This window comes from Antechinus flavipes, chromosome 1 (assembly GCF_016432865.1).
Source record: "Antechinus flavipes isolate AdamAnt ecotype Samford, QLD, Australia chromosome 1, AdamAnt_v2, whole genome shotgun sequence".
NCBI classification, from domain to species: domain Eukaryota; kingdom Metazoa; phylum Chordata; class Mammalia; order Dasyuromorphia; family Dasyuridae; genus Antechinus; species Antechinus flavipes.
The window spans coordinates 344,415,097-344,433,323 of record NC_067398.1 but is presented as its reverse complement, the minus strand read 5'-3'; the positions used below and the strand labels follow the sequence as shown (position 1 = coordinate 344,433,323).

Sequence of the window (18,227 nt, the reverse complement as noted above, 5' to 3'; positions counted from 1 at the left end):
ATTACTATCCCTGCCTTTTTTTTTTTTTTTTGGTAATAATTCTACTTCTGATTATCATTACTGTGTTTGCTAGATTTTTACTTTACTTCTACAAACTGGCTTGTCTTGTTAGGTTAAGTAATTACTTAACTTTCCCTCTCTTCTAAGGATCCCTCCTTTATCCTCTTCCCCAACTCTTTTCCTCCTTCTTTATCCCATTCCCATTAATATACACACCCTCCTAATACCTTGCCTTATCCTATTGCCCCCACCTCTTATTTCTTTATACATGTTAGTTTTATACACACATACATATATATACATATACACACATATGTATATGTATATGTATGTATTGTCCCTTCTCTAACCTATTCCCAATGTGAGTAAGATTTTAGAACTACCAACCCCCCACCCCATTCAATTCCTGTCTATTATTCCTCTTGCACTCATTTGTATTACACAATTATATTGTTTTTACCTTTTTGTACATGGTTTTGCTTTTTAGAATTACATCAAATTAAGTTCTATCCCAATCTCTTTTTTGAACTACCCAATTATTAATAACAATCTTAAGACATATGGTTTATATTTCCACGTGTAAAACAAACAATTTATCCTTATTGAGTCCCTTTGAAATTAGTCTTTGATATTTACTTGATATTTCTCTTGGATCTTATATGTTAAATTTGCTATTAAGTTCAAGGAGGTTTTTGCAACAAAATCCTGAAAGTGTGGCAATTCCCTGAATATTCTTTTTTTTCATATTCAGAGTTATGTTTAATTTTTGTAGATATGAAATTTTCTGCCACAACTCTACTTCTTTTGATCTTCAATATATAGTATTCCAAGACCTGTGGTCTTTTATTGTAATTGTTCATAGTATGAGTCTAATTGCGGCTCCACTGTATATGAATTTTTAAGTTTTATTATTATTTTTGGTAATGGTATTTGAAAAATTTTCTCTTTGATCTGGGAGTTTGGGAATTTAGCAATGTTATTCCAATAGCTTTTCCTGGTGGAAAATAGGTGGATTTTTTTCTAATTTACTTTCCCCTCTTGTTCAAATACTTCAGGACAATTTTCTTTAATTATTTTCTTATATTATTTTACTCAAGTCTTTCTTTTTGATGATAGCTTTCAAGTAGTCCAATTATTCTTATATTTTCTCACTTTATCTGTTTTCCAGATCTATTGCTTGTTTATGAGATGTCTTACATGTTTTCACTTTTAAAATTTTCTTTTATCATAATTTTATAACTTTGTTGGCTCCCCTTTGCCCGATTCTAATTTTCAAAGCTTATTTTTTTTCCTTAGGCACAATATCTTCTTATCTAGTTGGTTGACTTAATCAAGCCTTTTTGGTATAGTTCTTACTTTTAAAAATTGTTTTTCTTCACTCTTTCTCATTTGATTTTTAAAGTCTTTTTTTGAGTTCTTTTGGGGCAAGAGACCATTTAACATTAATCTTTGGTGTAGGAGAGACTTTTTTAAATTTCATTTTCCTCCTCTGAAGATAAGTTCTGTTTTTTCCAATTCCCATAGTAATTGTTTTGTGGTTGGGTTCTTTCTCCTTTGCCTGAAGATTAAAAAAAAAAAAGAGTATGTTAGTATACTCACCTTTAGTCCTGTGTTTGGGGGATGGTGCCTCTAACCTCAAGTCCTCTTTCAGTTCTGCCCTGTAGCCTGGAATCCAAAAGTAAGAAGTCCTCCCTTCTATAAGTGCCTGCAGCCAGCAGCATTCCTGCCCCATTGCTAGTATACTCACCCAGCTCGAGTACATTAATTTATTCTTGGTGGAATTTGAATTGGCCTATCCATTCTGAAAAATAATTTGGGAAAAATATTACCCAAATCACTAAACTTTGTAAAGTCTGGCTCAGTAATGACACTGCTGGGTACACATTCCAAAGAGATCAAAGAAATAGGGAAAAGAGTCATATGTGCAATATTCATAGCACTATTTTGTTGTACCACTAGTTGGAAATAAGTGAATGCCTTAATAAATTGTTTTTGTAAGGATGTAATGAAAAATAATCACATGAAAAATTAAGGAATCATTTCAGAGAAACTTAGGAAAACTTGAATGAATGATTGCAGAATAATGTGAGCAGAACCCACAGAAAAATAACACAATTAATATAACATTCCAAATTAAAAACAATTTTAAAAAATCAAGAATTTGGATGAATGAAATAATCAATTATGACTTCAGAAAACCAAGGTTGAAGCATGTTGTCCAATATCTGACAAGACAGGTAATAGTTAAAGTTCAGAATGATTAATATATTTTTATTAATGGCCAATATGTGAATTTGTTTTGCTTGACTATGCTTATTGCTACAAGAGACTTTTTTTGTTTGTTTGTTTGTTTGGGTGTTTTTGGTGGGGGAGAGGATTAGGAAAGAGAAGGATATAGTGAGATGACATGAACAAAGTTTTCAACAGAAGAATTTCATACTATCAATAGTCATATGAAAAGTTTCAATTACTAATAAGGCATCTAAAAACAAAAACATATTTGTGATATCGCCTCATATTTATCAAATTGGCAAAAATGGTCCAAGACAGAATAGTTAATATTGGAGGAGCTATGGAAATAAAGGAACACTTATACACTCTTGGTGGAGTTATAAAATGATTCAACCACTTTAGAAATCAATTTCCAATTATAAGGGAAGTGTTGATAAACTGTATACATCCTTTGACACAACCACCTTACCTCTGTGCATACCCTATCTTCCTCTGCTTCCACCTTCCCCTAATAAGACCATGATATCAAGGAGGTGAAGCCATGACATTCAAGTGAATTGGATTGAAGATGAGGAGGGCCTGTGCAGGGTCACCTGCCTCACTTTCCTCTCCAGAGCCATCTGGGTTCAGTGGCAAGATGACTGGAGATGGCCCTGGATGAAATGAGATACCTTGGCCTGTTTAAGCTAAGGTGTTCAACAAGTTGGAGTTTGACTGAGGCCTTTGCCAAACTTCTGCCATTCTGTGCATCATATCATCTCAACAGCTGATTCTGTTATAGTCTGAGGCAAGTAGAACTTGCAGCTTTTTCAAATTTCTCTTCTGGGTGCCTACTACACAGTTATCAGCATAGATTTCTAATATATACTTATTGATGACGAGAATAATAACTTTGTATTTCACTAATCTGTTGTATATTATCCTTTCAAAAAGGAAAGGTCTCTTCCCTCAAGAAGCTTATATTCTACTGGGAGGTTGACAGAATACAACATATACCAAATAAATAAATCCAAGGTAATTTGAAAAAAGATTATAGATTTGGAGCTGGAAGGGATATTAGAGTCATCTAAACAATTTCATTCTCCCATTTTGCAGATAAGAAAGCTGAAGTCCAAAGGTATGAAGTGATTTGTTCAAGGTGACAAAATAGAAAAGCAGAGATTCAAACCCAAGCCCTCTAATTCAAAATATATTGTTCTTTCTTCTGAACTCTGAAGAGAACACAAGAAGAGAAGAAATTAGTGAAAGCTTCATATAATAGGTGGCATGTGAAGGGACCCAGGCAAGTAAAGATTCTAAGTTGAAGAATATATACAATGTAGGCATAGAAGTGACTCAAGACAACATGGAAAACAGGAAGTGGAATTTGGGGAATAATTAGGAAGACTGTGTGTAACAGAGAGTGTATAAGGTGGAATAAGATGGAATAAGGGTTGAAAAGTTGGGTTCAAACCAGATAGCAGAAGGCTGTAAATAGTAAATCTAAGGAGTTTATATTTTAACCTGGAATAGAGAGCCACTGAAAGTTATTGAATAAGAGAGTTATATAGTAAAACTTGTTTTTTGTTTTTTTTAAAGGCTACATGTAAACAAAGAATCCTAACTGCCCTTTTCTCTGCCTCTCATCCAAGAAGCTGTCTACTTTCTGTCCAAACTTCAAGTTTTAGGCTCTGATGCTCAGATAAGAAAGGGAGAACTAAGGAAACACTATTCTGGAAAATACAGCTTATATACATGGAACCCTTTGATGATGAATTAGGTGTTTTTTTTTTTTTTTCATTCAGGATAACATAAGGTACACAGTGCCAAAAAGGCCAACCCAAGAGGTATCTAGAAAGCTGGTAAAGTCCAAATGTGCTCAAATGTTGGTAAAAAGGAGAAATGAGAATTTTAAAATCGTAATGTTTTTCTATGTGCTTTTGCCAGCTGAAAATATGAAAAAAATGTTTTTAAGGCAAAAGCAATCATAGTTCAATTCAGTGAGTCACTAAATAAGGGTTGGGTTTTTCTATTTTATTTTAACTAGACCTGTTTATTTATAGAAAATGATGTTATTGATTTTTAATAGAGAGGTTACTATTTGGATCAGTGTGTTTTCTTTCCCCCAGCTACATTTTCAAATCATTTAGGCCTGCCCAAAATTCAGCTAGCTGTCTCTCAGACTTAGCAGAATTTCAATTCATGGGACAAAAGTTTAGAGGAAATAGTTTTAATATACATGTAGTCCTTTAGCACAGTAGAAAAGGGGTTGGGAGCTGGGGAGGGTGGTGCTGTGTGATGAAGGAAGCTTTGCATCAGCCAGGGAACTGGGAAAAGGAGGTTTATGCTTTGGGCCTCAGTGAGGTTTGTTTTCTCCCTTTATTGTATAAAAAGTCTTCAACTCATCTACTCCTACCTGTAAATTCCCCAGGAATTCTCTTCCATCTTTCTCTTTTTATGAGAGACTACTTTTTTCCTGGCCTTCCTCAAGAAGTGACATTTCCCCCAATAAAGGCAAGCAATAATCCTAATGGTGCCTTCCCTCCCACTTGCTAAGTGGGAAGAAGTCTCTCAGATAGAGTTAAAAGGACCCAGGGATCTCAAATTCCACAAGTTGGAGATTTGATTGACTTTAAGGTCCCATCTAATTCTGAGACTCTTTCTCTTAAATTGAACATGTCTTGACTTATTGTCATGTCTTCACATCATGAATTACAGAATTGTTTTGAAGGCAAGATTTTGTTTTGTACTGTTTAGCTAGGCAACAGTGGCCCCAGGTGCAAAATCTGATGGTTATGTCCCTGATCTGGAATCAAAACTGTTAGAAGCTAAGTAATTATTTGCTTTGTGGAATAGGATAGCAAATATGAACTTTGCTTGGTCTCTGGAATTAACTCAGCATACTCCTTTTCCTCCGAGACCAAAGAAATGAAGTCATCTTCCCTTTTCTATTCTCAGGTCCTTGGGTTCCCTATGTCTGACTAAAGAGCTAATATAGGAAATGCTTTAACATAGATGAAATAACTGATTTAAGGGGCATACATTTTTTGGAGAGGGGATTTGAATAGGAGGGATACGTAAACGATGAAAACTCCCTGGGAAGAAAGATCATGCCTGATCTCTGTCTGATAGGCATTTATATAATATAGTTAGTGCACATAAACAAATGTTTGTTGTTGAATTTAAAAAGATAAGGTGCTCACTGTGCAGACAGCTTGAAACTCAGTTGCATTTCACAATGCCTTCCCTGAGCAAGTCACAGGTTTTATGATTACTATAAGGGCCTTTTTTCCTCTTCTAACAAAGATTCTAAATCTTGTAAAAAGACCTATTTTCTGTAACTGATTAGGAATTCTCTGATGTAGGTAACATTGGCTGTCTCCATATAACTCCAGCAGAATTAAATTTGACCAGAAATTTAAGTCACAGAACCACTGTTTGCCATAGTTAACAAAAACATTCATATGGATATTTTCAGATTCTGGTAATTTGTAAGACCATGAAAATCAGTTTAATCCATTGCCTACATCTATTCTGTCAAGATTAATTACACTGACATTGCCAGACCTGTTAAATGACCCCAGATAGAAGACAGTTTCATTATTCTAAGAAACTTGACTGAAATAAAAGGCAATTTTTGTTTTAGTACTGGAGTTCTAATTTTAAAGTAGACAGAAATAGAAACATTTTTATTTTGTATCAGGCATTTTTAAGCTATTTTATCATTATCCCCTTTTTTTCCAATCCGTTGAAATTTCCCCTAGAATGATATTTTAAAATTTGCTGCTTATATCCAAATTACTTAAGTTGGAGGAACACAAAGAGAAGGTAACCCAGACCTGCTTCATAGAGAAGACATCTTCCATTTTGTAGATAGTGAATAGACTCTTTCCATTGGCTGCATAGTCTAAACAAATTATTTCTTAAAAACTAGCAATCTGCTAGCTTTCTTTTCTCTTTTTTTTTTTTGGGGGGGGGTGATGATAGTAAAGATCCTATTCACCCAAACCTTAGGCATTACGTACTGAATTAGGTATGAAGAAAGGGCTATCTTGTCCCATTTTATACTCTGTGGCCCTGAGAATTGAACTTGGAGTTTTAAAATGTTTCATTTGTTCTTTTCAGTTCTAGGTATAAGCAGGAGAGGACATGGACACCAGAACTAAAACTGTAGAAACTTTGGAGCCAGAATTCCAATTTTTTTTTTTTTTTTGCTAGCTCAGGGATTGGTGTGTATTCCATTACATTAATATACTATAACTTGGGTCACCCACTTCCAAACTGATGGATGTTTCCACAATTTCCCAATTTTTGCTACTACAAAAAGAACTGCTATAAATAATTTTGTGTATGTGGATATTTTCCTAAATTTTATGTCTTTCTTTGGATTATAGACCTAGTAGCAGCATAGCAAGATCAAAAGGTATGCAGAGTTTTATAATCCTTTGGGCATAATTCCAAATTGCTGTCTAGAATGGCTATATCAATTCATAACTCCGCTAACAATGCATCAGTGTTCCAATTTTCCTACATTCTCTCCAACATTTATCACTTTCTTTTTCTGTCATATTAGCCAATATGATAGGTGTGAGGTGATAACCTCTGAGTTATTTTAATTTGCTTTTCCTCTAATAAATAGTGATTCAGAGAATTTTTTTCATGTGACTAGGTAACTTTAATTTCTTCACCGGAAAACTTCCTATTCATACCCTTTAACCATTTAGCAATATTTATCACTTGATCATTTGTTACTTGTATTCATTTGCCTCAGTTCTCTATATTTGAGAAACAAAACCTGGATTAGAAACACTGGTTGTAAAAATTGTTTCCTAGCTTTCTGCTTTCCTTCTCATCTTTGTTGTATTTGTTTTGTTTTTGTAAAAACCTTTTCAACTTAATGTAATTAAAATTATCTGTTTTGAATTTCATTGTCTTCTCTATCTCCTATTTGGTCATAGATTTCTTCTCTTCTCCATAGATCTGACAGGTAAGTGATTTCTTGTTCTAATTTGCTTATGCTATCACTGTTTATATCTAAATTATGTATCCATTTTGACCTTATCTCAGTATAAGGTATAAGATGTTGTTTATACCTGGTTTCTGTCATTATTTTGCAGTTTTTCCAGCAGTTTTTGTAAAATACTGAGTTCTTATCCCAGAATCTGAAGTCTTTGGGATTATCAAAGAGTAGATGACTGTAGTTATTTATTGTTATGTCTTGTGTACTTGACCTATTCCATTGATCCACTAATTCTGTTTTTTAGTCAGTACCAAGTAGTACTGATGACTGTGAATTTGTAGTATAGTTTTAATCTGGTAGGTCAGGCCACCTTCCTTTGCATTTTGTCTATTAATTCCCTTGATATTCTTGACATTTTGTCCTTCTAGATGAATTTTGTCATTTTTTTCTAGTTCTATACAATATTTTTTGGTAGTTTGACTGGTATGGCACTGAATAATTAAGTTAATTTAGGTAGAATTGTTATTTTTATGATATTAACTCAGCCTACCATTGAGCAATTGTTTTTCCAATTGTTTAGAGCTGACTTTATTTGTGTGAAGTGTTTTATAATTGTATTCATATAGTTTCTGGGTTGTCTTGGCAAGCAGACTCTCAGGTATTTTAAATAGAATTTCTTTTTCCATCTTTTATTATTGTGATATGTTGGTAATATATAGAAATGCTGATATATTATATATATTATATCCTACAATTTTGCTAAGCTGCTAATTTTTTTCAAGTAGTTTTTAAGTAGATTCTCTAGGACTCTCTTAGTATCATATCATCTGCAAGTAATGATAGTTGTGTTTCTTCATTGCCTATTCTAATTCATTTAATTTCCTTTTTTTCTCTTGTTGCTAAAGCTAGTATTTCTAATACAATAACTGTGATAATGGGCATCCTTGTTTCATCCCTGATCTCACTGAAAATGCTTTTAGGTTATTCCCATTATACATAATGCTTGCTGATGATTTTAGATAGAAACTGCTTATTATTTTTAGGAAAATTCCAATTATACCCACCTGTATTATCTTATGATTAATTGTTGCAATTTCTTTGCTGATATTTAATTAAAAATTTTTGTTTCATGTATAGGACTGCTTGCCATCTGGGGTAGGGAGTGAAGAGAGGGAGGGGAAAAGTCAGAACAGAAATGAGTGTAAGGAATAATGTTGTAAAAAAAATTACCCAAACCTGGATTCTGTCAATAAAAAGTTATAATAAAAAAAATACTGTGTAGGCAATTTAAGGGATTTTCAAAGTTAATTTTAACTATATTCAATTTTTACCTTATTTATTGACTTTTAAATCTAACAGTACTTAAGATGAAAGTTCATTGTATTCTATTTATAATTTTATCTACATGAGTTCCATATAAAGAAAGTTCCTTGAGGGCATGAAAAAAATTGTTTCAATATTCATTAGGAAAATTGTGTCTATAACTTTCTCTGTTTTGACTCTTCCTGGTTTAGGTATCAGCACCATATCTGTGTAATAAATGGTATTTGGTATAACCATGTCTTTACCTGTTTTTCCAAATAGCTTGTATAGAATTGGAATTGTTTTTGAAATATTTGATAGGATCTACTTGTAAATCCATATGGCCCTGATGAGTATTTTCTTAGATAGTTAATTAATGGCTTGTTCATTTCTTTTTTCTAAAATGGGATTATTTATATCTTTTATTTCCTCCTTTGTTAATCCGGGGAATTTATATTTGTTTAAATATTCATCAGTTTCACTTAGATTGTCAGATTTGTTGTCATATAGTTGGGCAAAATACCTCCTGATTAGTGCTTTAATTTCCTCTGTTAGTGGCGAATTCCCCCTTTTCAATTTGTTTTCTTTTTTTCTTTTTAAAAATAAAATTAAACAATTTATTTTTAAATATGATTGGCTCTTAGTTTTATTTATTAGTTCAATATATTTTTTACTTTTAATTTTATTACTCTCCTTTTATCTCCAGAATTTCTAATTTAGTATTTCTCTTTCTAGTATCTCTTTTTCTAGATTTTTTAGTTGTATACTCAATTCACTGATCTCTTTTTCTATTTTATTCATGTAAGAATTTAGATATATAAAATTTTCCTTAAGAACGGCTTTGTCTGTGTCCCATATGTTTTGGTATGTTGTCTTATTTTTGTCATTCTCTTTGATAAACTTATTGTTTCTAAGATTTGTTCTTTGACCCACTTATTCTTTAGGATTAGATTGTTTTCTTTCCAGATAATTTTTAGTCTATCTTTTCATGGCCCTTTATTTTAGATAATTTTTAGTCTATCTTTCCATGTCCCTTTATTACATTTTTATTGCATAATGATCTGAAAAAAATGCTTTAAATATTTCTGCCCTTATGCATTTGATTTTGAAATTTTTATGCCCTAATGCATGATCAATTCTTGTACAGATGTCATGTACCAATGAGAAAAAAGGTATATTCTTTTCTTTCCCAATTCAATTTTTTCCAGAGGTCTATTATATATAACTTTTCTAAAATTCCATTCACCTCCTTAACTTCTTTATTGTTTATTGTGTGGTTAGGAAATAATCAATGGATTCTTTCAATGACAATTTTCCCTCTAGCTCTATGATTTCAGGAAAGGTTACCTTGACAATTTTTTGAAAGATGCTGTCCAGAGTCTCTTTTTATCCTAGCTTTCAGATAGCCTAATAATTCTCAAATGATCTCTCCATGATTTATTTTCTGGGTCAGTTTTTCCATTTTTTCCATTTCCTTATTCTTCTGATTTTGTTTGACTGATTCTTAATGTGATCCATTTTTAATTTTGTAGGAATTATAGGATATAGGATAGGGTATATACCCAGAAGGACATTCCATTTCCATTTGGCCAATTCAAAATTTTAAGTTGTTGTTTTCTTCAGTCAATTTTTGTTTTTCCTTTTCCAGCTTGCCTCCCTTTTGCATAGCTCTCATTTCTTTTCCTAATTTTTCTCCTATCTTTTTAATTTGATTTTTAAAACCCTTTTTGAGTTCTTCTAAGACTTTTTTGGCCTTGACAGCAATTCATATTCCCTTTTGAGGTTTCACATGTAGATATTTTGATAAAGTTGTCCTCTTCTGTGTTTGTGTTTTGGTTTTTCCTGTTGCCATGGAAGCTTTCTATGGTTAGGATTCTGTTCAGTTTTTCTACTAATTTTTAAACCTAATTCCTGTCTTTTAAAGTCGAGCTCTGCTTCTAAGGCACAGGGGGCACTGTCCCAAGAATGAGGGTAGGAGACTTAGCTTTCTGTGCTGGGGTCTCTGGTGCTTGCAACTTGGCCATTATTGCTAGAGTGGTCCAGCTTAGTCACACCTGTTGTGCCAAGGTTCTGAGGCTGGTGACCTCACAGCTGGCCTGCTAAGTCACTAGCCTACTCAGCTAGGATTGAGGGATTTTGGTTTCTGTTCTGTGCTGTGGCTAAGAGCCTTCCATTGGCTTGTCCTGACAATGTCTGCATTGGGCTCTCCTTCCCTTTGACACAAGTAAAATTGACTTTTTCTAAAGTCCTTCTAAGTTATCTTAAGCTGAAAATTTGTTTCACTCTTATCCTTTTTGCAGGTTCTGTTGCTCCAGGATCCTTTGAGAGATTTAATTTAACATCGTTTACAAGGGAAATGGGAAAACTCAGGCAATATTTTGGCTTTTCTTTGCCACTTTCTTGCTATATATCTTTAAAAAAATACTTAGCCCAGTTACATGTAAAACAAAAAATTATTTTTGGTTACACATATATATTGGTGTTTTTGTTTGTTTATTTCTACATATTTCTATATGAATCATGTCAGGAGAGAAAAAGCAGAACAAAAGGGAAAAACTATAAGGAAAAAAGAAGGGAAAAAAGGTGAAAATCTATGTGTTGATCTATATTCAGTCTCCATAGTGCTCTCTCTGGAAGTGGATAGTGTTTTCTATCCAAAGTTTATTGGGATTGCTTTGGATCACTGAACTGCTGAGAAGAACCAAGTCTGTCATAGATGATCATTGCATAATTCTGCTGTTGCTGTGTACAATGTTTTACGGATTCTGCTTACTTCATTCAGCATCAGTTCATGGAAATCTTTCTGGGCCTTTCAAAACTTAGCCCACTCATCATTTTTTAAATAAAACAATAATATTCCATTACTTTAATATACCATAACTTATTCAGCCATTCTCCAATTGATGGGCATTTTCTCATTTTCCAATTCTTTGTCACTACATAAAGAGTTGCTATCAACATTTTTGCACATGTGGATCCTTTCCCCACCTTTATGATTTTTGGGGGGGAACATAGACACAGTAGAGACACTGAAGGACTAAAGGGTATACACAGTTTGATAGCCCTTTGGGCATTGTTCCAAAGCTCTCACAACTCTACCAACAAGGCATTAGTGTCCCAGTTTTTCCCACATCTTCTCCAACATTTATCACTATCTTTTCCTGTCATCTTAACCAATCTGATAGATGTGAGATGGTACCTCAGATTTGTTTTAATTTGCATTTCTTTAAACAATAGTGAATTACATTATTTTTTCATATGACTATAGGTAGCTTTAATTTCTTTATTTGAAAATTGTTCATATCCTTTGACCATTTATCAATTGGGGAATGACATACTTATAAATTTTTGTTATATCTTTAAAGTAAACATTATTTTGTAAAAGCTAATCTGGTTATTAAATGGTTAAATGGGAAAAACTATTGGTGGGTCCTTTAATGACAGAAAAACTAGATATTCATCAGAGAAGCTGGGGTGGAATGAAGGCTAAAATGTAACATACCCAGACTACAGGAAAGGAGTGCCAGGCTATTCACTTTTATAGGTAAAATAAAATACACAACTTGCAAAAAAAGTCCAGTATATTGTAAAACATATCAAAATATTTGAAAAATATTTTTGACATAGTAATATTTTTATGATCACATTAAATAGTACATCTAAAATATAAAGATATTTAAGTTAAATTATAACTTTAAAGAAACATCAGTCTAAAGTCTGCTTTAAATTTTGTTTTGTTTTCATTTGAGACAGTGAAATTCAATGACCTCTGGAAATCTAACCCCACCAAGGGATCAACTCTTCTGCTATAGAATTCTAGGGCTTCTGAAAAGACCTGCCTACTTTAAGAGTAAATCTTCTTTTCCTGAAAGATATTTCCCCCAAAAAACAAAAGGCCATCCATCTGAACTGGTTTCTTTTCACTCCCAACTAGATGTAGAGGGTTGGGCTAAATGACCTCTAAAAGTTCCACCTGTCTTATTATTTCAAGGACTGCCCACAGGCTTCTGTTCTATGTGTGATTGCCAGAAAGTTCATTTGAATTTTCATTCTTCCCAGGGAATTTTCTCTATTTTGTGGGCTTTGGTCAGGCTCCTTAGCCTTCCTCAAACATATTTTCATGTGGTTTTACAATATTTATTCAACATTATTTTCCATTAGCCCTCTTGTTTTAATTGTTGGTAACCATTTCAGTGTGTTAAATGTGACATGGAAGAAAAATGATTTATCCATATTAATGTCTAAGAAGACCATGCTCATCCCCAGAAACCCCCTCCCAATTTTTTTTTGACCATGTGGTTAACTCTGGTATTCGTGGCAGGCTTTATGAATATTTCTGATGAGGTCTTTAAGCACATGCAATTCTGAAAACACATTCCCATTCAGTAGGATAGACACTGGACAGCAAGTCTGACATGGCAAAAAGCTTCTAAAAAAATTCCATAAACATTAAGCATATTTATGTCATAGCATTAAGCTTGGCCAATCTAAAACTTACCGTATTGTAGTATAAGAGGCATTTTGTTTGCTGGTGTTGACTTTCTCAGGAGTAAATGCATTTTGGTTAACCACAAAGGCCAACTGAGTCAAGACCTTTATGTCAACAAATCCTTCTGCTTAACAAAGTCACATTCTTAGTTTCTAGGACAGCAGACTGGACTCTAAGTAATAAGGTGTTTATAAGTCATGTTGTAAATCTGGGACTATAAACATGCCTACTTTTCTATTAAACCTGATGCTGTGCCCAAGGCACAATGAGCTCTCTTTTCAGTTTTATGGCGGTGAGCATATTGGCTTTCCAGCTCTGATTGCTGTTGATTTTGCTGTTACCAGGGCCTCCTGCCAAGCTTTTGACCTAAGTCATGCTCCCTGGTGATGTCATAATGAGGCTTAGAATCTGGTCATTCATGATACCTGCTGGGATGCCTTGAGGAGTCACCAACCTCCCCTATTTGCTTTTAAGTCAATTGGAGGATTCCTGGAGGAAGAAATGGCCTTTTTCCTCAATTGATTTCAAGGGCATCACTTTCCCAGATCTTCCTAATAAATCTATGCAGATCATGAGGGCAGCTTAATAACTACACTCTTTGCATTTGATAAATTCAAATTAAACAAACAATTATTGAGCACCTATTATGTACAGTGTAGTAGGAGGGTATACACAGGAAAATCAGTAAGGTCCTTGATTTCCAATAATTCAAAATCTAGGGAGAGAAATAACTATTGTTAGTAATTCAAAACTGAAAATGGTAACATGGATCTTAGCTTGACCCTGAACTGTTTAATATCTTTTCAACGATTCAGATAAAGATATAAATTATATTCTTATCAAATTCACAGATGACATAAAATTGGGGGTGAGAGTATAGCTAAAAAAGTGGATGACAAATTCACGATCCAAAAAAGATCTTTATAGGATAGGGCATAGGGGCTTATCTGCTAAGATGAAATCCAACAGGGATAAATATAAAGTCTTATAATTGGTACAAAGAAAAAAATCAACTTCCAGGTCCAAAGGCAGCTTACGGAGGGAGATAAAATGAAGTGATTCACAAGTACATGACTGGAGTAGCAGTTAAGCAGAAATTGTTATGAAAAATATTTTGAGGTTTTAGTGGAATGCAATCTAAATCTGAGTTAGCAGTGTGATGATGCAGTAAAAAAATAAAATAAAATCTTGGACTTCATTAAAAGGGGAATTATTCATAGGAGAGAGATGATTATCCTATTATAATCTGTCTTTTTCAGACCTCATCTGGAGTAATATGTTCAGTTCTAGAACATTGATTAGCTGGAGAAGGTGGCGAGGAGAACAACTTTGTTTGTGAAGGGCTTTGAGCAATTGATTTTTGCCTGGAGAAAATAAGCCTGAGGAGAGATATTTTAATAACTCTTAAGTATGTGAAGGGCTATGATGTAAAAGAGGTTTGACTAGTTATTTCTGTATTTTCTCTTTTTGTCCAGAGGGCAGAACCAGGAACAATATTTGAAGGTGGTAATAGGTGGGAGAACTGAGATCTGAATCAAGGGACTCTGACTCTATCAATACTCTTTCCAATCTCCTACATTAGATGACTTTTAAAGTCTCCTATGACTCTGATATTCTGTGATTTTATGAAATGGCAAAAAAAAAAGGCATGGAGAAGAGAACTAATGAAAAGGTAAATAATTATTCAGAAAGTAATTTTTCTTCCATGGTATTTTCTCAAGAACAAGTTATAAGTTTTTGCAAATTAAGATGTGTTCCATTCTTTGTTTTCACTAAGAGAATTACTTTCAATTCAACAGAGCTTATGGAGACACAATCATATGCCAGGTATTATGAGATTATCATCTGTGTCATCCATGATACCAACCATCTGTATTAAAATGGCAAAACAAAATTATCAGAAATCTGGTAGTTTGACATAAGTATCTAGATGTTGGCAAGAAGCTGATCATATGAATTTCTTGTGTTTTTTCCCCATACAGCAAGTATTCCTCCATTTCATAGAAGAAATACAGCTTCCATCTTTGTTTCATGTTCCAATTTCTGCTTTAGTTATTCCCTTACCACAGACATCCATAGCTTAATAGTAGTGTTGCTTTTTGTGTTGTGTCTGACTCTTCTTGACTCCATTTGGAATTTTCTTGGCAAACATACTGGAATGACTTGCCATTTTTTTCTCTAGCTCATTTTACAGTTGAGGAAATGAAGGCAAACAGGAATAAGTGACTTGTCTAGCTACTCGCCAAGATCAGATTTGAACTCAGATTTTCTGACTTCAAACCCAAACTCTATCCAGTGTGCCACCTAGCTATTTAGTATCAGTAGTTGACAAGAATACTTCAGAGTTGTCCAAACACATCATGTACATTAGCTACATTTGCCCCCTAATAACCTTATAAGATAGGTAGTATAGATATCATCTTGCCAATGGAAAAAAGACATCTGAAAGTTATAGTGAATTACCTGGGATCACACAACCAGAGGTAAGATTAGAACTCAGGGTTCCTTGTCCATGAATTTTGCACTTTAGCCATATGCCTTGCCTGGCTGCCTCTTAATACTCCCAAGAGCTTGTTAATTGAAGATCAAAAGAGAAAAATCATAAAATTAATTGATTTTAAACTGATAGGAATGCAGATAGTCTTTTTATTTGTGAAGTCTGTTTAGCATCTTAAAGATCAAAACCATAGGGGCAAGATTTAAATATAAGAAAGACCACAAATTGATTTTCTATATAACTTGGTATCATGCTTTCAGTCTTTTTTAAAAAAATTTTTGAGAGAAATTAACCTTTCCCTTCTGATACTTAAGCTTATTTTTTTTTTTGGTGTGTGGTTACAGTTTTCATAAAAATTGAATGGAGAGAAATGAAAAGGAGGATTTTATTGCCCAAACCTTGTCCTGACAACACTTACTACCTGCAAGTCATTGAAACTTTTTCTTTATTGGTAAAGATAGACAATCCTTTGTTTTAAAGAGTTGATGTGAGGAATGAATTCATAGGAGAGATGCTTTATAAAGTGGTAAGGGGGCAAACAGCTGGTGCAGTAGATAGAGCACTAGATCTGGAGTTCAAATACAACCTCAGGTACTTACTGTGTGACCCTGGGCAAGTCACTTGTGTTTGCCTAAGTTTTCTTATTTATAAAATGGGAGTAATACTAATACTTTCCTCCCAGTGAGGAGATAATTATAAAGTACTTAGTAAGTATTATATAAATGCCAGTTATTATTATGAGTAATTATATAATTGTAAATATCAATCAGTAGGCATTTATTAAACCCTAGGAAGGTATCAGACACTGTAAAGCAATGGTAATATCCAGACAAATGTGAAACCATCTTTACTGTTGTGATCTGTATTTAGAAATATCAGGAGGAACCTGATACCAATCCTAAAGCAAACTTAAACCCTTAACAACCCTTAGACATTTAAACAATCTTAGAGGCTATTTGTATACAATATCATTGAGGTAAATGAGGAAAATTACTTTGGTTACTAAGACAATTGAATTGGACCTGTTTCTTGATGATAAATCAATTGCCACCAAATATATGCAAATTATTTTATAAATGATTGCCTTTGTACAGAATATAGACAGGAGAAAATATGCTTCCTTCCCCCTTTCAACTTGGCAAATTAAATAGATAGATGAAACAAAACTTCTGACAAGCTAGGTCCCTTTATATTTTCAAATGAGAAAGAGAAATGGTGTTTTTAGATAATTTCTACATAACTAGTGTGGCTCAGAAACAAACCTATATTGAAATTCAGCCTTATGTGATGACTAAAGCAGATTTTAGCAACGTCATTTAAAACCCCTCTTCCTTACTGCCACATCCCACCAGAGAAGTCTACCACAATAGTGTGCTCTACTGGTTCAAATTTCCCTCATTTATAGATTTATCTTTTCAGGAATCATTGTTACAATTCAAATGCCTCATGGGAAGTACTGGGAAATAACTAATGTCTCTGAATTCATTTTTTTCACTTCAACCAAGTCAGTCACTCAATTAAGATTTGAAGGAATGAAATACAGGATAGGTAAGTATGTTGAGGATAATGGCTATTGAAAAGGCCTAGGATGAGACTCTCCCCCAGAAAGATGTCACAGTAGGAGAGGCTGGGGATACAGCAGACAGAATAAGAGAACTTGATGCTTTGAAAGGGATAAGAATTACCAATGATGTGAGGGAGAGCAAATATCAACCAAGTGGGATTTGATGCTTTGGGAAAACTTTACTTACTGCATACTTTGTCTAGGGCCAATTCTGAATTTAAGTGTTGAAATCCATCATTCCTTTAGCAAGTTAAGTGAAATTTGTTTCTCACTTAGTTCCTTCAATTAATATATGTCTGGTTGAAAGAGAAATTTCTCCCTGCCTGGCACATTTTCCTTAGTCTTTTAAATGCTGAAGTCCATGTGCAGGCACAATTTCAAAGTCAGAATACTTAGAAAACACTGATTCATTATATAAGGAACTGTGTACCTTGTTGAAAAGCTGCTAAGGCAAAGCAGGGTTATGTAGGAAAGTATATTTTTGTACTGGTTTAAGTAACCTGAAAGGATTTTCACTTGGTTTTCAAAAACAACACAAATGGTGGTTAGAAAAGAGAAAAAAAATTGCCAAAAGGTAATCAGCATTCAAGATTCTCTGGGCAAATGAAGCTTTGTGAAAATTGTTGTCTTTGTTGTTGTTTAATTGTTTCAATCTTGTCCAACTCTTTGAGATGCTGCTTTGAGTTTTCCTTGGCAAAGATACCATAGTCATTTGCCATTTCCTTTTCCATCTCATTTTATAGATGAAGAAACTGTGGCAAATATTTCCCAGGATCACATCTGGGCTTAGAGTCTGAAGCTAGATTTGAACTAAGAGCTTCCTGACTCCAGACCTGGTGCTCTATCCACTGTGCCATTCATTTGTGAAATGATTCCTATTTAATATGCCTTAAAGTCTGGCATCATAATGTTGAAGCTGGAAAGGGCCTTCAGAGTCCATTTGTTCCAATCTCCTCATTTTACAGATGAAGAAACTGAGGTGAATTATAAGAGTATGAAGTTGCCCAAACACCACACAAATAATAAATGACTAAATCAAGATTTTGAAGCCATGTCCTTATGGATGTTCCAAATCTCTGTTCTCTAAGATCTTATAGGGCCGAAAATGAGAATAAGATGGAGGTGATCAAAATTCCAAATAAGCATTGTGTATATATAGTAGGAATGAGGCGATCTGGTTTCTAGTTTGGGTTCTGTCATTAAT

General features: G+C 33.8%; 1 long non-coding RNA gene across 1 annotated transcript; it reads right to left on the bottom strand.

Moving 5' to 3' along the window:
- Positions 1-551: 551 nt before the first annotated feature.
- Positions 552-13,284, bottom strand: LOC127543446 (uncharacterized). The gene is made up of 2 exons (XR_007949232.1): positions 12,972-13,284; positions 552-1,558 (listed from the first exon to the last, which is right to left on the bottom strand). It is a non-coding gene; the product is annotated as an uncharacterized LOC127543446 (long non-coding RNA).
- Between the last annotated feature and the right edge of the window lie 4,943 nt (positions 13,285-18,227).